The sequence below is a fragment of the Hyperolius riggenbachi genome, chromosome 8, assembly GCF_040937935.1.
Source record: "Hyperolius riggenbachi isolate aHypRig1 chromosome 8, aHypRig1.pri, whole genome shotgun sequence".
Taxonomy (NCBI): domain Eukaryota; kingdom Metazoa; phylum Chordata; class Amphibia; order Anura; family Hyperoliidae; genus Hyperolius; species Hyperolius riggenbachi.
In genome coordinates, this window is record NC_090653.1 from 284,696,928 (window position 1) to 284,718,781 (window position 21,854).

The 21,854-nt window shown below is 45.3% G+C and overlaps 1 protein-coding gene across 1 annotated transcript in view; it reads right to left on the reverse strand.

Annotated features, from left to right (window-relative positions):
* LOC137527500 (uncharacterized) overlaps positions 1 to 13,837 on the reverse strand; it is a 44,926-nt gene extending 31,089 nt beyond the window's left edge. The window contains exon 1 of the mRNA XM_068248018.1: positions 13,706 to 13,837. The gene's annotated coding sequence lies outside the window, so the exon portion shown is untranslated. The remainder of the gene's footprint in view (positions 1 to 13,705) is intronic.
* Positions 13,838 to 21,854: the final 8,017 nt, after the last annotated feature.

A 21,854-nucleotide genomic window follows, 5' to 3' on the forward strand; every position in this document is an offset into this window, starting at 1 on the left:
GCAGATCAGCTTCAGCAACGCTTGCTGACGCATGCCAACAGCTGTGCTGCACTGCTTCCACGTTCCTACTGCTGCTGGGTTAGCGTTTCCGGATGAGGTACAGCTTTGAGATGCGTTGGAGGAGAAGGAGTCAGAGAGGTAGGTGCTGCTGTTGTTATCCAGTGGGAGGGACGGCGGTGCAGCTGTTTGCGGCGTGGGCAACACCCGCGCCGTAGCAGGTGAGGAATCGCTGCCAGGCTCCACAAGGTTCACCCAGTGCGCGGTAAGGGAGATGTATCGACCCTGGCCGAACGCACTCGTCCAGGTGTCAGTGGTGAGGTGAACCTTGCAGGCAACGGCATTCTTCAAGCTTCGGGTTATTTTGCTGACCACGTGCTCATGCAACTCAGGCACTGCAGAGCGCGCAAAGTGGTAGCGGCTGGGAACCACGTAACGTGGGATGGCCACTGACATCATGCCCTTGAAGCTGTTTGTCTCCACCACTCGATATGGCAGCATTTCGCAGGCCAGAAGCTTGGCTATGCTGGCTGTTAGTGCCACGGCCCGGGGGTCATTTGCTGGCAATTTCCTCTTGCGCTCAAACATCTCCGAGACAGACAACTGAACCGTAGGGCTGCACACTGAAGGGCTGTTGGTTGTTGTGTTTGATGAAGACTGGGAGACCTCAAGAGCACTATTCCGGAAAGTGACAGTGTCAGCATCGTCTGATGTTTGTGAATGTTGTTGTGAACCACGCAATGGCTGGGCTACTGCTGCTGCTGAGGAGGGTCTGGTGGTGAGTCTGGTGACCCCAAGGGAGGCAGTGTTGCTGGTACCCTATCCTGCCACGTTTGCCCACAGAGTGGGATGTTTGGATACCATGTGGCGGGTCATGCTGGTGGTGGAGAGGTTGTTAATATTTTTCCCCCTGCTCAGGCGGGTCTTGCACACCTTGCAAATCACCATGGTACCATCCTCACTGCAGTTTACAAAGAAAGGCCAGACTTTGGAGCACCTGCCTTGCTGGCGATTTCTGTTTGCGCCTCTTTTGCGTCTCACTTGAACTTCCACGCTTGTGGTGCCTGAAATTTCGCGCCGCCTACTTTGTGGCACAAGGCGAACTCGTGCAGCAGTGGGTTCTTCAACAGACTCATCTGTGCTGCTACGACGGCGATGTTCTCCTTCACATACAAAATCTGGGTCTGTGTCCACATTGTCCAAACCCTCCTCTTCCATCTCCTCAAACTCGTCATATGTGATTGTGGGCCGCCGCCGTGGAGTAGAGCTCCCCAGAACAACCTCTGCGCAGCTCACTCCAACGTCGTCTTCCAGATCTTCTCGGCCGACCTCCTGCAATTGAAACCCCTCCTGCCCAACTTGCTCTGGGATTTGGGTTTCAAAGTCCTCGGACTCGCCTTGCCTTTCAGTGCGCGGTGCATTTCCCACAGTAAATGGTTGTGAATCCGGGCACAAAATTTCTGGCTGTTCCATTGACCTTTGAAAGGTGGAAGTTTGTTGGGCTGGGAATAGCTCCTGCGAATAACCCATTGTGTCCTGAGGTAATTCTTCGGACTGGTTATCTGGCAGTTGTGTGCGTGGTGTCGCTGCCGGTTGTGTCAGCTTTGTGCCCACTGGCTCCTTGTAACTGGCTGAGGACTCGGACCTCGTGCGTGATGTGCTGGTGCTGCTTAACCCACTGCTGGACGCTTGAGAGGTCATCCAATTAATTATCTGGTCCTGTTCTTTTGGATTTGTGAGGGTTGATTTCCTGGACAACATGGGCGGTATTGAGTGGTTTTTCTTCGGTGCTTCACTGTGGCCTGTCCGTGAACCGTCAGGGGAAACACCTCTTCCCTTTCCCCTCCCTCTTTCACAGGATTTCTTCTTCATTTCACTTATCCTTAAAGTACACGCTGACTGGCAGCAGTACAGCGGCAGTACAGAAATGCTATACAGTGGTGGGTGAGCGGTGTACTACTATTCCCAGCAGCGACACAGAGCACAATGCTATACAGTGGTGGGTGAGCGGTGTACTACTATTCCCAGCAGCGACACAGAGCACAATGCTATACAGTGGTGGGTGAGCGGTGTACTACTATTCCCAGCAGCGACACAGAGCACAATGCTATACAGTGGTGGGTGAGCGGTGTACTACTATTCCCAGCAGTGACACAGAGCACAATGCTATACAGTGGTGGGTGAGCGGTGTACTACTATTCCCAGCAGCGACACAGAGCACAATGCTGTACAGTGATGGGTGAGCGGTGTACTACTGTTCCCAGCAGCGACACAGAGCACAATGCTATACAGTGGTGGGTGAGCGGTGTACTACTATTCCCAGCAGCGACACAGAGCACAATGCTATACAGTGGTGGGTGAGCGGTGTACTACTATTCCCAGCAGCGACACAGAGCACAGTGCTATACAGTGGTGGGTGAGCGGTGTACTACTATTCCCAGCAGCGACACAGAGCACAATGCTATACAGTGGTGGGTGAGCGGTGTACTACTGTTCCCAGCAGCGACACAGAGCACAATGCTATACAGTGGTGGGTGAGCGGTGTACTACTATTCCCAGCAGCGACACAGAGCACAATGCTATACAGTGGTGGGTGAGCGGTGTACTACTGTTCCCAGCAGCGACACAGAGCACAATGCTATACAGTGGTGGGTGAGCGGTGTACTACTATTCCCAGCAGCGACACAGAGCACAGTGCTATACAGTGGTGGGTGAGCGGTGTACTACTATTCCCAGCAGTGACACAGAGCACAATGCTATACAGTGGTGGGTGAGCGGTGTACTACTATTCCCAGCAGCGACACAGAGCACAATGCTATACAGTGGTGGGTGAGCGGTGTACTACTATTCCCAGCAGCGACACAGAGCACAATGCTATACAGTGGTGGGTGAGCGGTGTACTACTGTTCCCAGCAGCCACACAGAGCACAATGCTATACAGTGGTGGGTGAGCGGTGTACTACTATTCCCAGCAGCGACACAGAGCACAATGCTATACAGTGGTGGGTGAGCGGTGTACTACTATTCCCAGCAGCGACACAGAGCACAATGCTATACAGTGGTGGGTGAGCGGTGTACTACTATTCCCAGCAGCGACACAGAGCACAATGCTATACAGTGGTGGGTGAGCGGTGTACTACTATTCCCAGCAGCGACACAGAGCACAATGCTATACAGTGGTGGGTGAGCGGTGTACAACTATTCCCAGCAGCGACACAGAGCACAATGCTATACAGTGGTGGGTGAGCGGTGTACTACTGTTCCCAGCAGCGACACAGAGCACAATGCTATACATTGGTGGGTGAGCGGTGTACTACTATTCCCAGCAGCGACACAGAGCACAATGCTATACAGTGGTGGGTGAGCGGTGTACTACTATTCCCAGCAGCGACACAGAGCACAATGCTATACAGTGGTGGGTGAGCGGTGTACTACTATTCCCAGCAGCGACACAGAGCACAATGCTATACAGTGGTGGGTGAGCGGTGTACTACTATTCCCAGCAGCGACACAGAGCACAATGCTATACAGTGGTGGGTGAGCAGTGTACTACTGTTCCCAGCAGCGACACAGAGCACAATGCTATACAGTGGTGAGTGAGCGGTGTACTACTATTCCCAGCAGCAACACAGAGCACAATGCTATACAGTGGCGGGTGAGCGGTGTACTACTGTTCCCAGCAGAGACACAGAGTGGCAGTAAACACAATGCTATACAGTGGTGGGTGAGCGGTGTACACAGAGTGGCAGTAAACACAATGCTATATAGTGTGGGTGAGCGGTGTACTACTGTTCCCAGCAGCGACACAATGACTGGGGGGACCCTGGCTAGCCTGGCTGGAGAGAGAACTACCCTGCCTGCCTACCCAAAGCTAAACCCACAGACAAATGGCGGAGAAATGACGTGGATCGGGTATTTATTTACCTGAACCACATGACCCGTTCGGCCAATCAGAGCGCGTTCGGGTCCGAACCACGTGACCCGTTCGGCCAATCACAGCGCTAGCCGAACGTTCGGGGAACATTCGGCCATGCGCTCTTAGTTCGGCCATATGGCCGAACGGTTTGGCCGAACACCATCAGGTGTTCGGTCGAACTCGAACATCACCCGAACAGGATGATGTTCTGCAGAACCCGAACAGTGGCGAACACTGTTCGCCCAACACTAGTCGCCGGCGAACCGTTCGCTACATTTCTATTCATGTTCTGGCCAGGGCAGGATTTACCATAATGCACTGTAGGCACGTGTCTACAGGCGCCTGATGATGTAAAGGCAGCTCACTCCCCTCCCCGAGTGCCTCCCTCCCTCCCCCCCTATGCAAAGTCCTGATGAGAGTGTAAATGAGAGGTTACCCACCCTCCCCTCTGCATTTCACTGACAAGATCTCCCTTCAGTCAGGGGCACCTCTAGCTACTTAATATTAAGGTTCATCTAGCTACCTAATACTTGCAAGCACCTCTAGATGTGCAGTGGGTCGTGGCTGACAGCAACACACATAGGGCCTGATTCACAAAGCTTTTCTGTTAAATTACCTCACCTTATTTATTTATAACTCACACTTTATCTCTCCTTAACCACTTCAGGACCACAGTGCTAAACCCCCCTAAAGACCAGGCTATTTTTTACTAAAAGGGCCACTGCAGCTTTAAGGCCAAGCTGCAGGGCTGCACAACACAGCACACTAGTGATCCCCCCCCCCCTTTTCTCCCCACCAACAGAGCTCTCTGTTGGTGGGGTCTGATTGCCCCCTAGTTGTTTATTTTTTTAATATAAATATTTATAGTCTTTTTTTATTTTAAAAAAAAAACCTTTCTGCTGCCTCGCCAGCCAGCCTCCCTCCCTCCCCCAGCCAGCCTATCACTGCCGACCGCTCCCAAGTACCCCAGAGGGACAGCCGTGTCACACGGCTGTCCCCAGTACAGCGCTGCTGCTGATCGCAGCTCTGTACTTACAGGACAGACGGCAGTTTCGCTGTCTAACAGTCTGAACAGACTGAAGGTGGGGCGGAGCTCCGCCCCCAAGCAGGAGATGCACGCGCAGCCTGCGCGCGATCTCCTGCAAACTGCAGCCCCAGGACTTGACGCCAATTGGCGTCAGGCGGTCCTGGGGCTGCCGCCGTGGCCACACTCATCGGCGTGGAGCGGTCTTCAGGTAGCTAAATGATTTACCTCTCCTTATCTAACTTAAATCATGGTTTAGCTCTCCTTATTTGACATAACTCATGGTTTAGCTATTCTTATTTGACATAACTCATGGTTTAGCTCTTCTTATTTGACATAACTCATGGTTTAGCTTTCCTTATTTAAGATAACTCATGGTTTAGCTTTTCTTATTTGACATAACTCTTGGTTTAGCTCTTTTTATCTGACATAACTCATGGTTTATAGCAAGGAAATGAGCAGCGCTACTTAAAAACAGACTAGTGCCTACCTGCAAAAGAGTGCAAGCCCCACCTGTGGGGTCGAATACACACCGAGCATACACATGACCTGTCTACCACTAGAGGAGGATGTTGGTTTCCATTAACAGCTTGCATGCAACCTATTAAGTACTCGTCCCTCCCACTGCGAAGAAGTCAATCCTCCATGGGAGGGGCCTAACACTAACTAAATCCTAACCTATGTATATGCATAGCCTGGGTGCGGCTAATCAAATAAAATCGAAAATTGAAAATTGCGCAAAAGGTGGATCAGCGCAACACCAGGCCGCCTCCGAATGGCCTCCATCAGAGATGCGCTGAGCCCCCCCAGGAACTACAAACGCACCTTGAACCCAAACAGAAGCTCTATGGTGTATATGCAGAGCTTCTGTTTGGGTTCAAGGTGCGTTTGTAGTTCCTGGGGGGGCTCAGCGCATCTCTGATGGAGGCCATTCGGAGGCGGCCTGGTGTTGCGCTGATCCACCTTTTGCGCATAACTCATGGTTTAGCTATTCTTATTTGACATAACTCATGGTTTAGCTCTTTTTATCTGACATAACTCATGGTTTAGCTCGTCTTATTTGACATATCTCTTGGTTTAGCTCTTTTTATCTGACATAACTCATGGCAGAGCAGGGACAAGGCCCTCCAGCACCCAAGGCTGAGACACCAAAGTGCGCCCCTCCATCCCTCCCACCCCAGCTGTCACACACTGATTGCTATTAGACTAAGAGGGCCACAGGGCCCACAACTTCCCCAACACCTTAATATCTAGTTATCTGGCTTGTAGTCACTGCTATGTATCCCCTTTTCTTATTTCTTTCTGCTTAATACACAATTAGGAATGACAGCTGAATGAATTGTGCGCCCCCTCCTACACTGCGCCCTGAGGCTGGAGCCTCTCCTGCCTCGGCCCGGCCCTGACTCATGGTTTAGCTATTTTTATTTGACATAACTCATGGTTTAGCTTTCCTTATTTGAGATAACTCTTGGTTTAGCTCTTTTTATCTGACATAACTCATGGTTTAGCTCTTCTTATTTGACATAACTCATGGTTTAGCTCTCCTTATTTGACATAACTCATGGTTTAGCTTTCCTTATTTGAGATAACTCACGGTTTAGCTCTTCTTATTTGACATAACTCATGGTTTAGCTCTCCTTATTTGTTTCATGAATTATCTCTCCTTATACTCCTTATTTATCTCATGCATTAGCACTCATTACAGTTAAGGTGAAAAATAAATAACCTTTGTGAATCAACCCAATAGTGTGAATGAGCCCTCCCAAAGATGGGCGCATCCACACTGCGCACACGCAAGCACAGTACAGAACCGCTCGTCTTTGGTAGTACTCGGGGATATGGGTACTTCTGAAGGCTGCCTGAGGAGTAGTAATGAGCACAAATTTTGCATAGACGTAATTTTGCACCAGAATTCACAATGACAATGCAAAATAATAATGTGAAATTTCTGGAAAAATCATAATTAATGTCGTCTGCAAGTGTAATCATTTGTAATTTCGCATCATTTTTGTGTAATTTTTGCATAATTTTCATCCGACTTTAGCGGTGATGAATAGCAAAGCCCTCATAAATACTATTGCCAATAAAATTGCTACATATGTTAAAGGACATCCGAGGTGAAAATGAAGTGATGAGCTAAAGATTTGTATCTATCCTCCTTCTCCTAAAAATGACTTGTTTTAGATATCTCACAGCTTTATTTTATATTTAAATCTAGTTTGTATGGTTTCATTGTCTCTACTCAATGACACATTCATTGCAGTATGCCAGAGCTTAAATCTATAAACTATTAACCCTGTTTACCTCTTTCCTGCTCTCAGAAACCATTTACTGACAGGAAAGTGTTTCATGGCTGTAATTACTTATCAGTGAGGGTTATCTGACCCAGTCCCGACCTGGACAGAAACTGTCACTTCCATACCTGAAGTTTAACTCTTTCAGACAGAGAAAGAAAAAAAGGAACACAGCATAGTTATTTGTGTGCTTGGCACTGTACATACACATGTCTATCTCATCATGTCACATGTCACTTCGGGTATCCTTTAACTGCTTGCCGACAGCGTTACACCGATGCGCGTCGGCGCGGAGGCAGCCCCAGGACCGCCTAACGCTGATCGGCGTTAAATAAAGAACATAAAAATGTATAAAATAAATAAATAAACACTAGGGGGGCGATCAGACTCCACCAACAGAGAGCTCTGTTTGTGGAGAGAAAAGGGTGGGGGGAGGTGGAATCACTTGTGTGCTGAGTTGTGCGGTCCTGCAGCGAGGCCTTAAAGCTGCAGTGGCCTATTTTTAAAAAAATGGCCTGGTCTTTAAGGGGGTTTAACACTGCAGTCCTCAGGAGGTTAAGGAGAATTGTGGGTACAAGATATAAAAAAAGAATTTTCAAAAAGACCGTATCGTTTTTTTAGAAAATGAATTTTAAAAATGCAAAGGAAAAATGTTTTTTAAACTGTCATTTTTCTTTTAAACATTAAAAAACTACAAGGTCTTTTTGAAAAAAAAAATTGTCTTGTACCCACGATTCTCCTTAACACCTGTAACAATTTTGGTGGCAATAGCATTTATAGGGACTTTGCTATTTACCGCAAATTTGACAGAAAATTACGTGAAAATTATGCCAAAATTACACAAAATTATGAATGATTGCACAAAATCAATTGACTGTAGACATTGTAATTACCTATGGGCATATTTCACATAGTCATGAAAACGGAAGCAGTAGATTTGGGCGCATGAGACAAGTGGACAAAAAGGGCGCCCCATTCACTTTCATTATAAATATCGTTTAATGGGCGCTGAACGGGGAAAATAAGGCGCCGGAGATTTTTAAGGATTTATAACGGCGCCCGGAGATTTTTAAGGATTTATAACTATGTTTGTGATGATTTAAGTTTACAAAATGAGCCCGTGACGAATAACGTTTATGAAGATAATAAATCACTATTTCTAAAACATTTATAACACATTATTATCCACCCAAAAAAAAGCGCCCGGAGATTTTTAAGGATTTATAACTATGTTTCTGATGATTTAAGTTTACAAAATGAGCCCGTGACGAATAACGTTTATGAAGATAATAAATCACTATTTCTAAAACATTTCTAACACATTATTATCCACCCAAAAAAATAATTTACATTTTTTTTCTTTACATTCTTTATTTATTCATGTCTGTAAAACATTATTATCCATAGGGGGTTTTAGGTTTAGGCACCAACAGGGGGGTCTTAGGTTTAGGCACCAACTGGGGGGTCTTAGGTTTAGGCACCAACAGGGGGGTCTTAGGTTTAGGCACCAACAGGGGGGTCTTAGGTTTAGGCACCAACAGGGGTGTCTTAGGTTTAGGCACCAACAGGGGGGTCTTAGGTTTAGGCACCAACAGGGGGGTCTTAGGTTTAGGCACCAACAGGGGGGTCTTAGGTTTAGGCACCAACAGGGGGGTCTTAGGTTTAGGCACCAACAGGGGGTCTAGGGGTTAGGGATAGGTACAGGGAGGGTTTTTAATAAACGAAAATATAAGTTTCACTTTACAAACAGGGAAGATTAACGTTTTAAGAATTGCCGATCTCATACACATTATTTAGTGATTTATACATTTTTAAAACACTATTTATAAACGAAATTCTACACAATAATTTCTATAAACGATATTTCCATTTATCGTTTATGCCACGCGCCCTTTTTTCCCGACGCCCTTTTCGTACGTACGCCATGAAAACATCAACACTACTGAGAAGGGCCAAAGACATATTCGACCTGCAGGTTAAATAATTTCACCGGGTGGACAGCATTGGAATGAGGGGCTGGAGAGAGACAATGGAAGGCTCTCTGGAATAGATCATTCCCTCTTAATAGGTGAGTATATAACTTTTTATTTTTAGTCTGCTTCAGAGTCACTTTAAAGCTGTCACCCATATTATCTCAGAAAAAAAACACATATATAAGAAGATAAATATTTGCTTTACTCACATCACATATGTATTGCATTGTCCACATTTTGATTTTAGTGATTTTACTATAGTAAAAAAGAGAAAATCCTTCTTAGGATTCTCTATTATTAGAGTTGTCCCGAACGGTTCGCACGCAAACTTATTCGCGCGAGCATCGCTTGTCGAACGCAAACTTAATGGGAGTTCGACCCGCCCCCTATACTACATCATTAGGCTAAATTTTGACCCTCTACATCACAGTCAGCAGACACATGGCAGCCAATCAGGCTGCACTCCCTCCTGGAGCCCCCCCCCCTTAGCAGCGTCAGCCAGGATCTTACTCTGTTTGCTGCTGTAGTAGTGAGAGAAGGGAGAGTTTGCTGCAGAGACATAGGGAAAGCTTAGTTAGGCTCTTGTTAGGCTTGTTAGCTTGCTCCTTGCTGATACTTATTACTAAAAAGCACCCCAAAACAGCCCTGTCTGTGGCAGCTGGCCCTTGCTAATTGCTATACAGTGCCAGGCCCAGCACATTCAGTGCCTACCTATTCACTGCACCTGTGTGTGTGACAGCTGCACATTTGTAATACCAGTCCGTGCCGTGCATACCTTTCACTGAACCTGTGTAACAGCACATAGTTTTATATACCAGTCACTGCATATCTGTTCACTGTACCTGTGTGTGTGACAGCTGCACATTTGTAATACCAGTCCGTGCCGTGCATACCTTTCACTGCCCCTGTGTAACAGCACGCAGTTTTATATACCAGTCACTGCATACCTGTTCACTGTACCTGTGTGTGTGACAGCTGCACCTTTGTAATACCAGTCCGTGCCATGCATACCTTTCACTGCACCTGTGTAACAGCACGCAGTTTTCTATACCAGTCACTGCATACCTGTTCACTGTACCTGTGTGTGTGACAGCTGCACACTTGTAATACCAGTCCGTGCCGTGCATACCTTTCACTGCACCTGTGTAACAGCATGCACTTTTATATACCAGTCACTGCATACCTGTTCACTGTACCTGTGTGTGTGACAGCTGCACCTTTGTAATACCAGTCCGTGCCGTGCATACCTTTCACTGCACCTGTATAACAGCACGCAGTTTTCTATACCAGTCACTGCATACCTGTTCACTGTACCTGTGTGTGTGACAGCTGCACATTTGTAATACCAGTCCGTGCTGTGCATACCTTTCACTGCACCTGTGTAACAGCATGCAGTTTTATATACCAGTCACTGCATACCTGTTCACTGTACCTGTGTGTGTGACAGCTGCACCTTTGTAATACCAGTCCGTGCCGTGCATACCTTTCAATGCACCTGTGTAACCGCACATTGTTGTACCAGCAGTCACTGCAACCTTTTCACTGCATCTGTGTAACCGCACATTGTATTAGTCAAGTCAGTGCATACCTTTCACGTTCATCCCCCCCAACATGGATAAAACAAGAGGCAGAGCCAGAGGCAGGCCACCCAGCAGGTCTGTTTGAGGTCATGCTGTCGTGATTTTGTGCGGCCCTCGACCAAATTACAGTGTTCAGAAGAAGGCATGTGCCATCAACCCCCAAGATTGTCAGGACGTAGTTGACTATTTAACACAAAACACCTCATCTTCCTCAGCTTCCGCACGGAGGCGTGACATATCTTCCTTCTCCTGCTCTGATTCTGGCACTCCACTTAACAATCCATTGGCAGCCATCACCAAAGTGCCATCATCCCAGGGCTCAGCAATGTGGAAATTTTTTTGTTTGCCTGCTCAGATGAGAGCAATGCCATTTGTACTCTCTGCCGCCGGAAAGACCAAGACCCACGTAGGGACAACTACCTTATGAAGGCACATGACTACAAAGCACAAACTGCAATGGGATGGCCACCTGAGGAAAAGCAGCACTCAAAAGCAAAGCCACACACCGCAGTGTAAGATACCATCACACAATTATTTCTCAAAAAGGCGATACCCAAACTGTACCGTGATGTTGAAAGGCAAGTGGTGTCAACTCTGGTAGGGATGGTCAGAAATGCCAATTTCCGATTCCGCGGTAAATCCGCATTCCGCCATTGCCAATTACCGATTCCGCTTTCCGCTACCAATTTCCGCATTCCAATGCGGAATTTCTGCCGGAAATTGCGGAAATTCCACCCGACTTTAACATCGATTTTCTCAAAAACTATAAGGTCTTTTTGAAAACTTTTTTTTGCATCTTGTTCAGAAGATTTTGTTTAATAAACCCTAATGATTTGGTGTTTCTAGGACTTACGGGGGCTTTGCTATTAACCACTAAAGTCGGCGGATTTTTACTGTAATGTAAGATTCAGAAAATAGGCAAATGCAGATTTTCTGCATTTTACATTACAGTAAAAACCCGCCGACTTTAGCGGTTAATAGCAAAGCCCCCTTAAGTCCTAGAAACACCAGTTTTTGAGAAAATCGATGTTAAAGTCGGGTGGAATTTCCACGATTTCCGGCGGAAATCCACCTCCCGCACTTGCATTACCGATTTCCGCATTCCGATGCGGAAATGCAATTTCGGATCGGAATTTCGGAAATTGCATTTCCGCACTATCCGAATGAGCATCCCTAATCTCTGGCACAAAACATTGGGTCAAGGGTCCATCTGACCATGGATGCCTAGTCTGCAAAGCACGGCCAGGCATGCCCAACGTCAGTCCCCACACACAGCATCTCTGCCTGCACACCGTGTGACTGCCTGCCCCAAAACTAAGTCGGTCCCCACACAGCATCTCTGCCTCCAGGCCGCTTGACTGCCTTCTCTACCACCACCAACAGGGTCCAGGACTCCAGGTGGATTCCTGAATTTTGTGCTATAATAATTTTTCTGGTGCGTGTACATGACTGCCTAATTTTTTGGGCTGCACTGCGGCTGCAACAACAAAACAAAAGGCATGTGCGTGTGTCAATTCCCCTTCGTGATCGTTAGCTTGCCGTGGTGAAGGGGCTTGCGTATCACAATGAAGCAATGACTGCTGGCTATATGAGTGTGTTGGGGTTGGGGGGCACACCTGACCCAAGAAGATAATAAGGTCATTGCTTCATTGTGGACAAACCAAATTCGCTCAGCTGGACACTGAGTCACTGTTGTTCTGTCATTCAGCTACCTCAGCCTGACCATATGGGCTTGAAAACCGCCATTGCCTGCTCTCTCGCCATGGTGCGCACCAGTCCAGCACGGCCGTCACTACACAAACAGCTATTTGTGGTGCGTTACACAGTGAGTTTGGTCTGTCAGTGTGAAGCAGTACACTAATTACACTACCTGATTGCTGTATACACATGCAAGATGTTTTAAAGCACTTTAGGCCTCCAAATTAGCAATACAATGTGATTTCTGCCCTTAAACCCTGCTGTGCGTCAAATAAGGATTTTTCCCCGGGACTTTTGGCATGTATCCCACTCCGCCATGCCCCCCTTCTGGTGTTAGACCCCTTGAAACATATTTTCCATCACTTTAGTGGCCAGAATTAGTGTGTGTAGTTTTGAAAGTTCGCCTGCCCATTGAAGTCTATGGCGGTTCGTGAAGTTCGCGTTCGAGGTTCGCTAACATAAAATCGGAGGTTCGAGACAACTCTATCCATTTTAACTGTGTCTATCTTGAAGCCAATCCTGATGTCATGTCCTCCCTTACTCTCCTCTGCCTGATTATGTATACAGTGCCCGCCCTCCTCCTAGTCTTCAGGCACTCCCACCCAGCTCTGCAATAGAAAGTGCATTGTCTCAGTATGAGAAATATTGGCCAATCAGAGAGGAACAGGGGTGTGGGAGGGGAAAACAGGAGAAAACAGGGGAAAACAGGAGGGAAAGATGCTTCAGCCATAAAGTAAAAAAGCAAAAAAAGGACAACTTAGCATGCCCTGCAACTTCCTTTGCGCGGCAATGTACCAAATAAGAGTCAGGTAAACCGGGGAATGATCATTTATCAACAAGAAAACGAAGAGTGATTTTTAACTTTTGGATGGCCTGTTTAGCATCTTTATTACTTGTCCAGCAGATAAAAATAAAGAATTGATTTTTTATGTTATGCCCTACAGTTACACTTTAGATGGTGAACTAAAATCATTTTATTATGACATCACAAAAGCCTGGTACACACATGCAATTTTTATTGTCTAATGATTGGCCAATTTTACCACTTCCATGAAGTATGAGAGCTTACTCGCACAATCTATTAATGGTTTTCAAAATCTGTTGTCCCTCACACTACATAGAGATGCTAAAATTGATCACCGATTGTCCAATCAAAATTGCATGTGTGTATGCACCTTATGACTCTCATTATCCATTCAGAGCAGGTGATATACTGTACATACCTGTCATAATCTGTAATTCTTGGAAAAGACAATTGCTTCTCATAATAATTTTTAGTGTGTGTGCAACATAATTCGAAAGCCTTTGAACAGGGCAGCCTCCGCTCTGTCTTTATTTCCGCCAGTCTTTTGTGACACTCCCACTGCTTTCCATAGTGGGCAGCGCCTTCTAAACAGCATTGCTTCACACTGTCAACGTGGAAAGTGCTGGCTGTGAAAAGAACAATGTAACATTATTACACTTTCAAAATTATCATAATTACAAACCCTTCATTTAAACAGCAAAACAATGAAGGTAGGTTGGGTCCATGCTCAGAGGGAAAGACTAGCTGTTGCCACTCCCAACATTTCCCTGACTTGCTCATGAGCCCCATGATGATATACGGGGGAGGAGTTTGGCCAATATTTCTCAGAACAGGAGTTTGGATGAAATAGACTCCTGTACACACTGCTGCGCTTGCGTTGCGTTTTTAAAAACGCATGCGTTTTTAAAAACGCAAGGTCTTTTGAAAAAGAATGAAAATCGTGATGACTTGTACACACTGGTGCGATGCGTTTTTAGAAAAACGCATTTGCAGTGCCTGCTGCGCTTTTTTAAGCGCAGCGCATGAAAAACGTATTAAAAACGCATGCACTTGCGTTTTTGCCTGCGTTTTTCAGAAGTCAGTATCCCAGAAGACTCTGCAATCTCCTGATTCCTGTTGAAATGTAAACTAGAAAAAAAACAAAGGATTCTTTAGCCAATCAGCAATTACAAGAAAAACGCAAACGCACAAAAAACGCAGGCAAAAGCGCATGCGTTTTTAAAACTACATGCACTTTAAAAACGCATGCGCTTGCGATTTTGCTTGCATTTTTCAGTGTGTACAGGCCCTTTTCCACTGCAAAACGCAACTGCAAACGCATGCGTTTTTCCTAATTTCGATGTGCATTTTTTGTGCTTTTTTTATGCATTTTCTGTTTTTCTGATTGGCAAGTGGCAAGTGTTGTCTTGAAAATAGATACTAGTGGTTAAAATCAATACAAAACGCAAAACGCATTTCTATGCATTTTTCACGCATTCCTATACTTTACATTGAAATGCAAAACGCATCATAATCGCACAGACATGCGTTTGCGTTTTTTGAAACATTGGACCGTAGCAGTGCAAAAGGCCACCCAAGATTCTTATTTTAAACAGGCTGCACTTTAAAATCAGCAAACGCATGCGTTTTGTGTTTTTGGCAAAACACAGCTAGTGGAAAAGGGCCCTGAGTCAGCATTGAAAACCCATTCAGCTTAATATAAATGTATATATATATATATATATATATATATATATATATATATATATATATATATATATATATATATACACAGTATATATATATATATATATATATATATATATATATATATATATATATATATATATATATATATATACTAGCTGATTGCCCGGCGTTGCCCGGGTATGTATTTGGCTGGTGTTGGCTCCGCCTACCACACAATTACTCACTGACCAAGTTTGTGAGCTTTGCATTGTTTGGCATCAATAATTTGCATTGAAGTGAAACAAATCTAATTGGCTGTGTGTGGCTCCACCCCCTTTTCTGAATTTGAACCCCAGTCACCCAATAACCAACTGTACCAGGTTTGAGGCCTGTGCCAATAACAGTGCAAGAACCATAGCAATTAAATATTCCCCTTGAAAAGCAATAGGTGAAGTTTGATTCACTTTTGTAGGCTCCACCCACTTTTCTGAATATTAATCCCAGTCACCCAGTGACCAACTGTGCAACGTTTAAAAACCCTGCCATTAACAGAATTGCTGCAGTTTACATTTTCCCAGTGAAATTTGTATTTGTCTCCACCCACTGATGATCCGACTTTGCCCGGGTATGTATTTGACTGGTGTTGGCTCCGCCCACTTTCTAACCCTAACACACAAACACTCAATGACCAAGTTTGTGAGCTTTGGGGTCCTTGGCATCAATAATTTGTATATTCCCATAGAAATTAAACAAATCAGATAGGCTGTTTGTGGCTCCACCCCTCTCCAGCATTTGAACCCCAGTCACCCAATGACCAACTGTAGCAGGTTTGAGGCATCTGCTATTAACAGTGTAAAAATGGCAGCAATTTAAATATTCCACTTGAAAATCAACAGGTGAATTTTGATTGGCTATTATAGGCTCCACCCACTTCTCTGAATATTAATCTCAGTCACTCAGTGATCATCTGGGCAAAGATTGGGAACCCTGAAATAAACAGTGTAAGAAGGGCTGCAGTTTACACTTTCCCAGTGAAATTTGTTTTTGGCTCCGCCCACTTTTTGTAACCTGGACACAAAGTCACTACTCAATGCCCAAGTTTGTGAGTTTTGGGGTCCTTGCCATCAATAATTTGTATTTTTCCATGAAATGAAACAAATCTGATTCACTGTTTGTGGCTCTGTCCCTTTTCTGAATTTGAACCTCAGTGACCCAATGACCAACTGTACCAGGTTTGAGGCTTGTGCCATTAACAGTGCAAGAATGGCAGCAATTTTAATATTCTCCTTGAAAAGTGACATGTGATTTTTGATTGGCATTTTTAGGCTCCACCCATTTTCCTGAATATGAATCCCAATCACCCAGTAACCAGCTATGCTAAGTTTGAGAACCCTGCGATTAACAGTGAAGAAGGGCTGCAGTTTACAATTTCCCAGAAAAATCTGTTTTTAACTCCACCCAATTTTTGTAACCTTGACACACAGTCACTACTCAATGACCAAGTTTGTGAGCTTTTGGGTTCCTGGCATCAAAATTGTGCTAATGGAAGCAGTTTATCCAGCAAAGAAATCTGGCTGTTTTTGGCTCCGCCCCTTTACTGAATTTGAACCCCAAACACTTAACGACCGACTGTAGCAGGTTTGAGGCCTCTGCTATTAACAGTGTGAGAATGGCTGCAGTTTCAATATTCTCCTTGAAAATCAATAGGTGAATTTTGATTGGCTCTGGTAGGCTCCACCTACTTTTCCAAATATTAATCCTAGTCACTCAGTGACCAACTGTGTGAAGTTTGAGAACCCTGCCATTAACAGTGTAAGAAAAGCTGCAGTTTACATTTCCCCATGTAAAAAGTTAGTTGTTTTTGGCTCTGCCCACTATTTCTAATCTTGACATACAGTCACTTAATTACCAAGTTTATGAGCTTTGGGGTGTTTGGCATCAATAAGTTGCATTTTACCATTGAAATTAAACAAATCTGATTGGCTGTTTTTGGCCCGCTCCCTTCAGAATTTACACCCCAGTCTCCCAGTGACTGACTGTAGCAGATGTTAGGCCTCTGCCATTAAGAGTGCATGAATGGCAGCAATGTAAATATTCCCCTTGAAAATCAAAAGGTGAATTTTGATTGGATGCTGTAGGCTCCACTTACTTTTCTGAATATTAGTCCCAGTCACCCAGTGGCCAACTGTGTCACGTTTGAGAACCCTGCCAATAACAGAATGGCTGAAATCAATCTAACAAATCTGATTGGCTGTTTTTGGCTCCACCCCTTTAGTGAATTTGGACCCCAGTCACCCACTGACCGACTGTAGCAAGTTTGAAGTCTCTGCCATTAAAAGTGTAAGAATAGCAGCAGTTTAAATATTCCCCTTGAAAATCAATAGGTGAATTTTGATTGGCTGTTGTAGGCTCCACCCATTTTCTTGAATCTTAATCACATTCACCCAGTGACCAAGTGTGTCAAGTTTGAGAACCCTGCGATTAACAATCTAAGAATGACTGCAGTTTACATTTTACCATTTAAAATGAACGGCTGAAATTTGATTGGCTGTTTTATGCTCCGCCCAATTTTCCTGGATTTGTAACCTCGGTCACCAAGTGACCAACTGTGCCAAGTGTGGGCGGAGCAGTGCTTTTCAGCGCTGCTAGATTTGGGCGCAGCCGGCGCCTCCATAGACTTCAATAGGAATCATTCCTATTGAAGCGCTCAGTGAGTAACATCGGCTCCGTCAGAAGACGGAGCCGAAGTTGCTTAAAAACATAATAATTCGGCCTCCAGCAATCGCTGGAAGCCGAATTATTTCATTCCCCCACTATCCATGTCGGCCTGGAGGGGGAATAGTAATTAAATCGGCCCGGACTTGTGCAGAAGCAGGATCAGCTATATACCGCTGTATCCTGCGCCCAAGTCTACCGGCGCCGATTTCAAATGTACTCAGTGTGGGGACTCTGGCTTGATTACTGTGAGAATGGCAGCCTTTTACATTTTTTCCATTGACTTGAATGGGTGGAATCTGATTTGCTGTTTGTAGCTCCGCCCAGGTGTGCAGGGGGGCCACGAGACCCCCAGAACATATCATCGCAGGTAGTAAGGGATCTGTATACCAAGTTTCGTTCAAATCGGTCAAGCCGTTTTTGCGTGATCGCGGCAAATACACACACACATACACACATACATACGATTTTATATATATAGATAGTGCAAACATGGTTTACGTGCAATCAGTGCACAAAACTTTGAGCATTGCAAGTGGTGATCTATTCCACACATTAAAAAAAAAGACAACAACAACAAAAAATTATAAATAAGGTAGCCATACATCTAGAGATGTATGGGCGATTTGACCAAGAGTCAAATCTCTCTCTTATCGAATCTAATAAGAGAGAGATCTGTCAGCTGCTAATACACCACAGGCCTCGTAGGTAAACAGAGGCGCCATCAGGATAAAAGCAATCACTAAAAGTTTTAAAATATGCTGGGAGGCAGGCAGTGGTGGACTTACCTCCAAAAGCAGACTAGACAACTGTCTGATATAAATAAATAAATACTTTATTGGTACCCCAAGACAAGGCCCGCTTCATCAGGCAATAGGTAGGGGACAAACAGTAGCTATTTCACAACACGTATAGCGCCTCTATACAGAGGTAGGGGACAAACAGTAGCTATTTCACAACACGTATAGCGCCTCTATACAGAGGTAGGGGACAAACAGTAGCTATTTCACAACACGTATAGCGCCTCTCTACAGAGATGACGTTGCTTTTATCCTGCTGGCGCCTCTGTTTACCTACGAGTTTATAGTTTCCCCCCTGGTGGAAGGGAAACCCACCCCTATCTTTCTTCCTTTCTACAGAGAGTGACATCTTAACCCTGAGTGAGGACAGGTCTAATCTCCTCACCTGCATTTACAGTGGTTGCCTTAGCGGAGACCCTTGTTTGTGAGTATAATTTTTCTCACATTTCATTGTACCAACTTACCCTAGACCGCATACTACGCTATATTGGGCTCTCGGTGGCTCATTCTTATACACCACAGGCCGATTCCCCATCAATTTCAGCAAGAAATCTCTCGGGAACCAGCCTTGTGCACTGCATACGTCCACCTCGCTGCCCCGATGCTGTCCCCTAATATAAATGTCCCCTTGTGCCCCCTGTAAAGTGTATACATTACCTTTTAGCGGCCTCTGCTTGTCCCTCGCTGGCTTACAGGATTCCATCTCTGCATACACGTGCCCCTTGCGGTTTCCTAGTAAGGGCACATGTGTGACGTCACACGCGCCCCTTACTAGGAAACCATGTGGGTCGTGTGTGTATGGAGAGGGGAATGCGCCCGGAGCAGCGGAGGGACAAGCACAGGCAATCGGCAGGTAATGTATACACTTTACACGGGGCACCGGGGGGACGGTTACATGGGGGGGGGGGCAGCACCAGGGGTTTTTGTTGCATTTGTCGATTGTAGGGAAATTGCACATCTTGCAGCATGCGCGTTTGAGAAAGCAACACATTTTCTTCCCGAAATTGGTTGCATTGTCGATCGGGCATGCACTTGGCGGCACCGATTTTCATCCATAATTGAATTGGATGGTTGATCGTCTGCCAAGTTGCCTGGCCACCTTTAGGGATTTTACTGTCTGGGCCTAGCAGAGTCTCAGAATGATAAGAATGTTCTGTAGCTTCAGTTCTGGGGACAAAGCAGTAGGGGGACATGGTGGGTGGGGTCAGGTGATGACTATGCTCAACAGGGAACATCTCTTAGCCAGGGGCATAACTAGAAATCACTGGGCCCCCCTGCAAAACTTTGGATGGGGCCCCCTCCTCTCCGTGCCCAGACTCCTCAAGCATCACTACAGGACACAGCACTTGGGAAGGGATAGAGAGGCTGGGGGTAGAGCAGCACTGTACACAAGACTCTGCTGAACAGTGAATAGGGACTGTCTACAAATATTTGCCTGTAAAACTTTGTATGATTGTTATCAGTGGCTGAGCAGATGCAGTCATTAGAACAATTGTGCAGAGAGCAGAAAGCTTTTCCTCTCCGTGCCCAGATTCCTCAAGCATCACTACAGGACATAGCACTTGGGAAGGGTTAGAAAGGCTGGGGGTAAACAGTACTGTACATAAGACCCTGTTGAACCCTGAATAGGGACTGTCTTACAAATCTGTGTCTGCAAAACTTTGTATGATTCCCTATCAGTGGCTGAGCAGATGCAGTCATTAGAACAATTGCGCAGAGAGCAGAAAGTTTATTTCGCCTTGCCCTTTGTTGTCAGTTTCTCAGGACGGGGCCCCTTGTGGCTTCTGGGCCCCACTGCGGTTGCATCCCTTGCAGGGTCTATTGTTACGCCCCTGCAAGCTTTTGTGACTGTAATCTGGGTCACATGACTGTCTTAGCCAAAGGCAAATGCTGTGGAAAACTGTGTGAGCAACAAGCCCTTACCTTTACTAATGGCATGGGGAGTTTATAATACCTCAACATGATGTGCAGAGAATCCATTATCAGTGTCACCAGTACTCACCCATCAACTCAACCTGTTTTTTCAGTTTTCTTTTCAGTCTCTTAGAAGCTGTATTTTTTAAATATAAAACAATAAAATAAATAATAAGAAAAGTTGACCACATAATACAATGAATAAACTCCTACAATACACCTTTGGCTCATATGCAATTAACTTTGTCTCCTAAGTTTTTCAAACTTGTCTGTAAAATGCCTTTTAAAGCCCCAGCAAGCAAGAAAATACTTAAAGATGGTTTTGGTAGTACTTTTTCAGCCATGAAGAGAGGTAGGAGGCGCCCTAGGGGTACTTATAAAATAATAATTATACCACTGTATTTATGAACCCCTATAGGGGCATATATCTAATAAAGCAAAAGGTATGGACAGATCCTACATAGGCGCCTGAGACCGGGGACTTCACCCTATTTGGCACGTCACTCGACCTGATGAATCGGTGGTTACCGCGAAACGCGTTGTCAATTTAAAGTGCCATATTAAAGTACTCTTTTTACCGTACCCTGAGTGAACAGTTTATAAGGTAGGATCTGTCCATACCTTTTGCTTTATTAGATATATGCCCCTATAGGGGTTCATAAATACAGTGGTATAATTATTATTTTATAAGTACCCCTAGGGCGCCTCCTACCTCTCTTCATCGTTCCATTCCCTCCAGCTTGAGGGTCAACACCCAGGTGGGTGTCTCTTTTCAAGGAGCTGCGACCAATAAAGCGAAATCACAAGGCCGAGTGGAGACGGTACTTCCCCATACGCGAGTTTACTTGGTTGCAGTGTGCAACCCGGCTTTGTGAGTATAGTCGAATATCTTTTATACCTACCTTGTCTATCTACGATAATACACCACATCGGGCTCCCGGTGTCCTCCCGCTCCTTTTTTCTATTTTTTTAGTATCCTACTTTTTCAGCCACTCTTTGGTACTTTTTCAATTGCAAAGTGCTGAAAAGTTATCCTAAATAGAAGATGAATAGTTATCACCAAGGAGAAAAATCAGGAGAAAAAGTTAATTGCAAATGGGCCTACAACTCAACAGAATGAGGCTAGCGTTCATGTTTATCAAGTTATTATAAGAACTTGGGTGGGTTAGGTTGGTGTTGGAGTTGCAGAATATTATGTTAGTGCGGGAAATTTGGCGAATTAGGGTAATATTACAAATTTGGAGAGGTAAGGTGCCCATACACCTCTCAAACTGCCACCAGATCGACCAATCGGATAGATCCCTCTATAATTGTTGTTTGCAATCTACATGTTGCCACTCGGTACAATTATCCAACAACATGGCCTTACGTACGTACCATTGCTATGCCGATGACACGCAGCTATACCTGTCCTTCAAACCTGGTGGAACAGACCCTACTCCAAAAATAATTTCTTGCTTAGCTGATCTA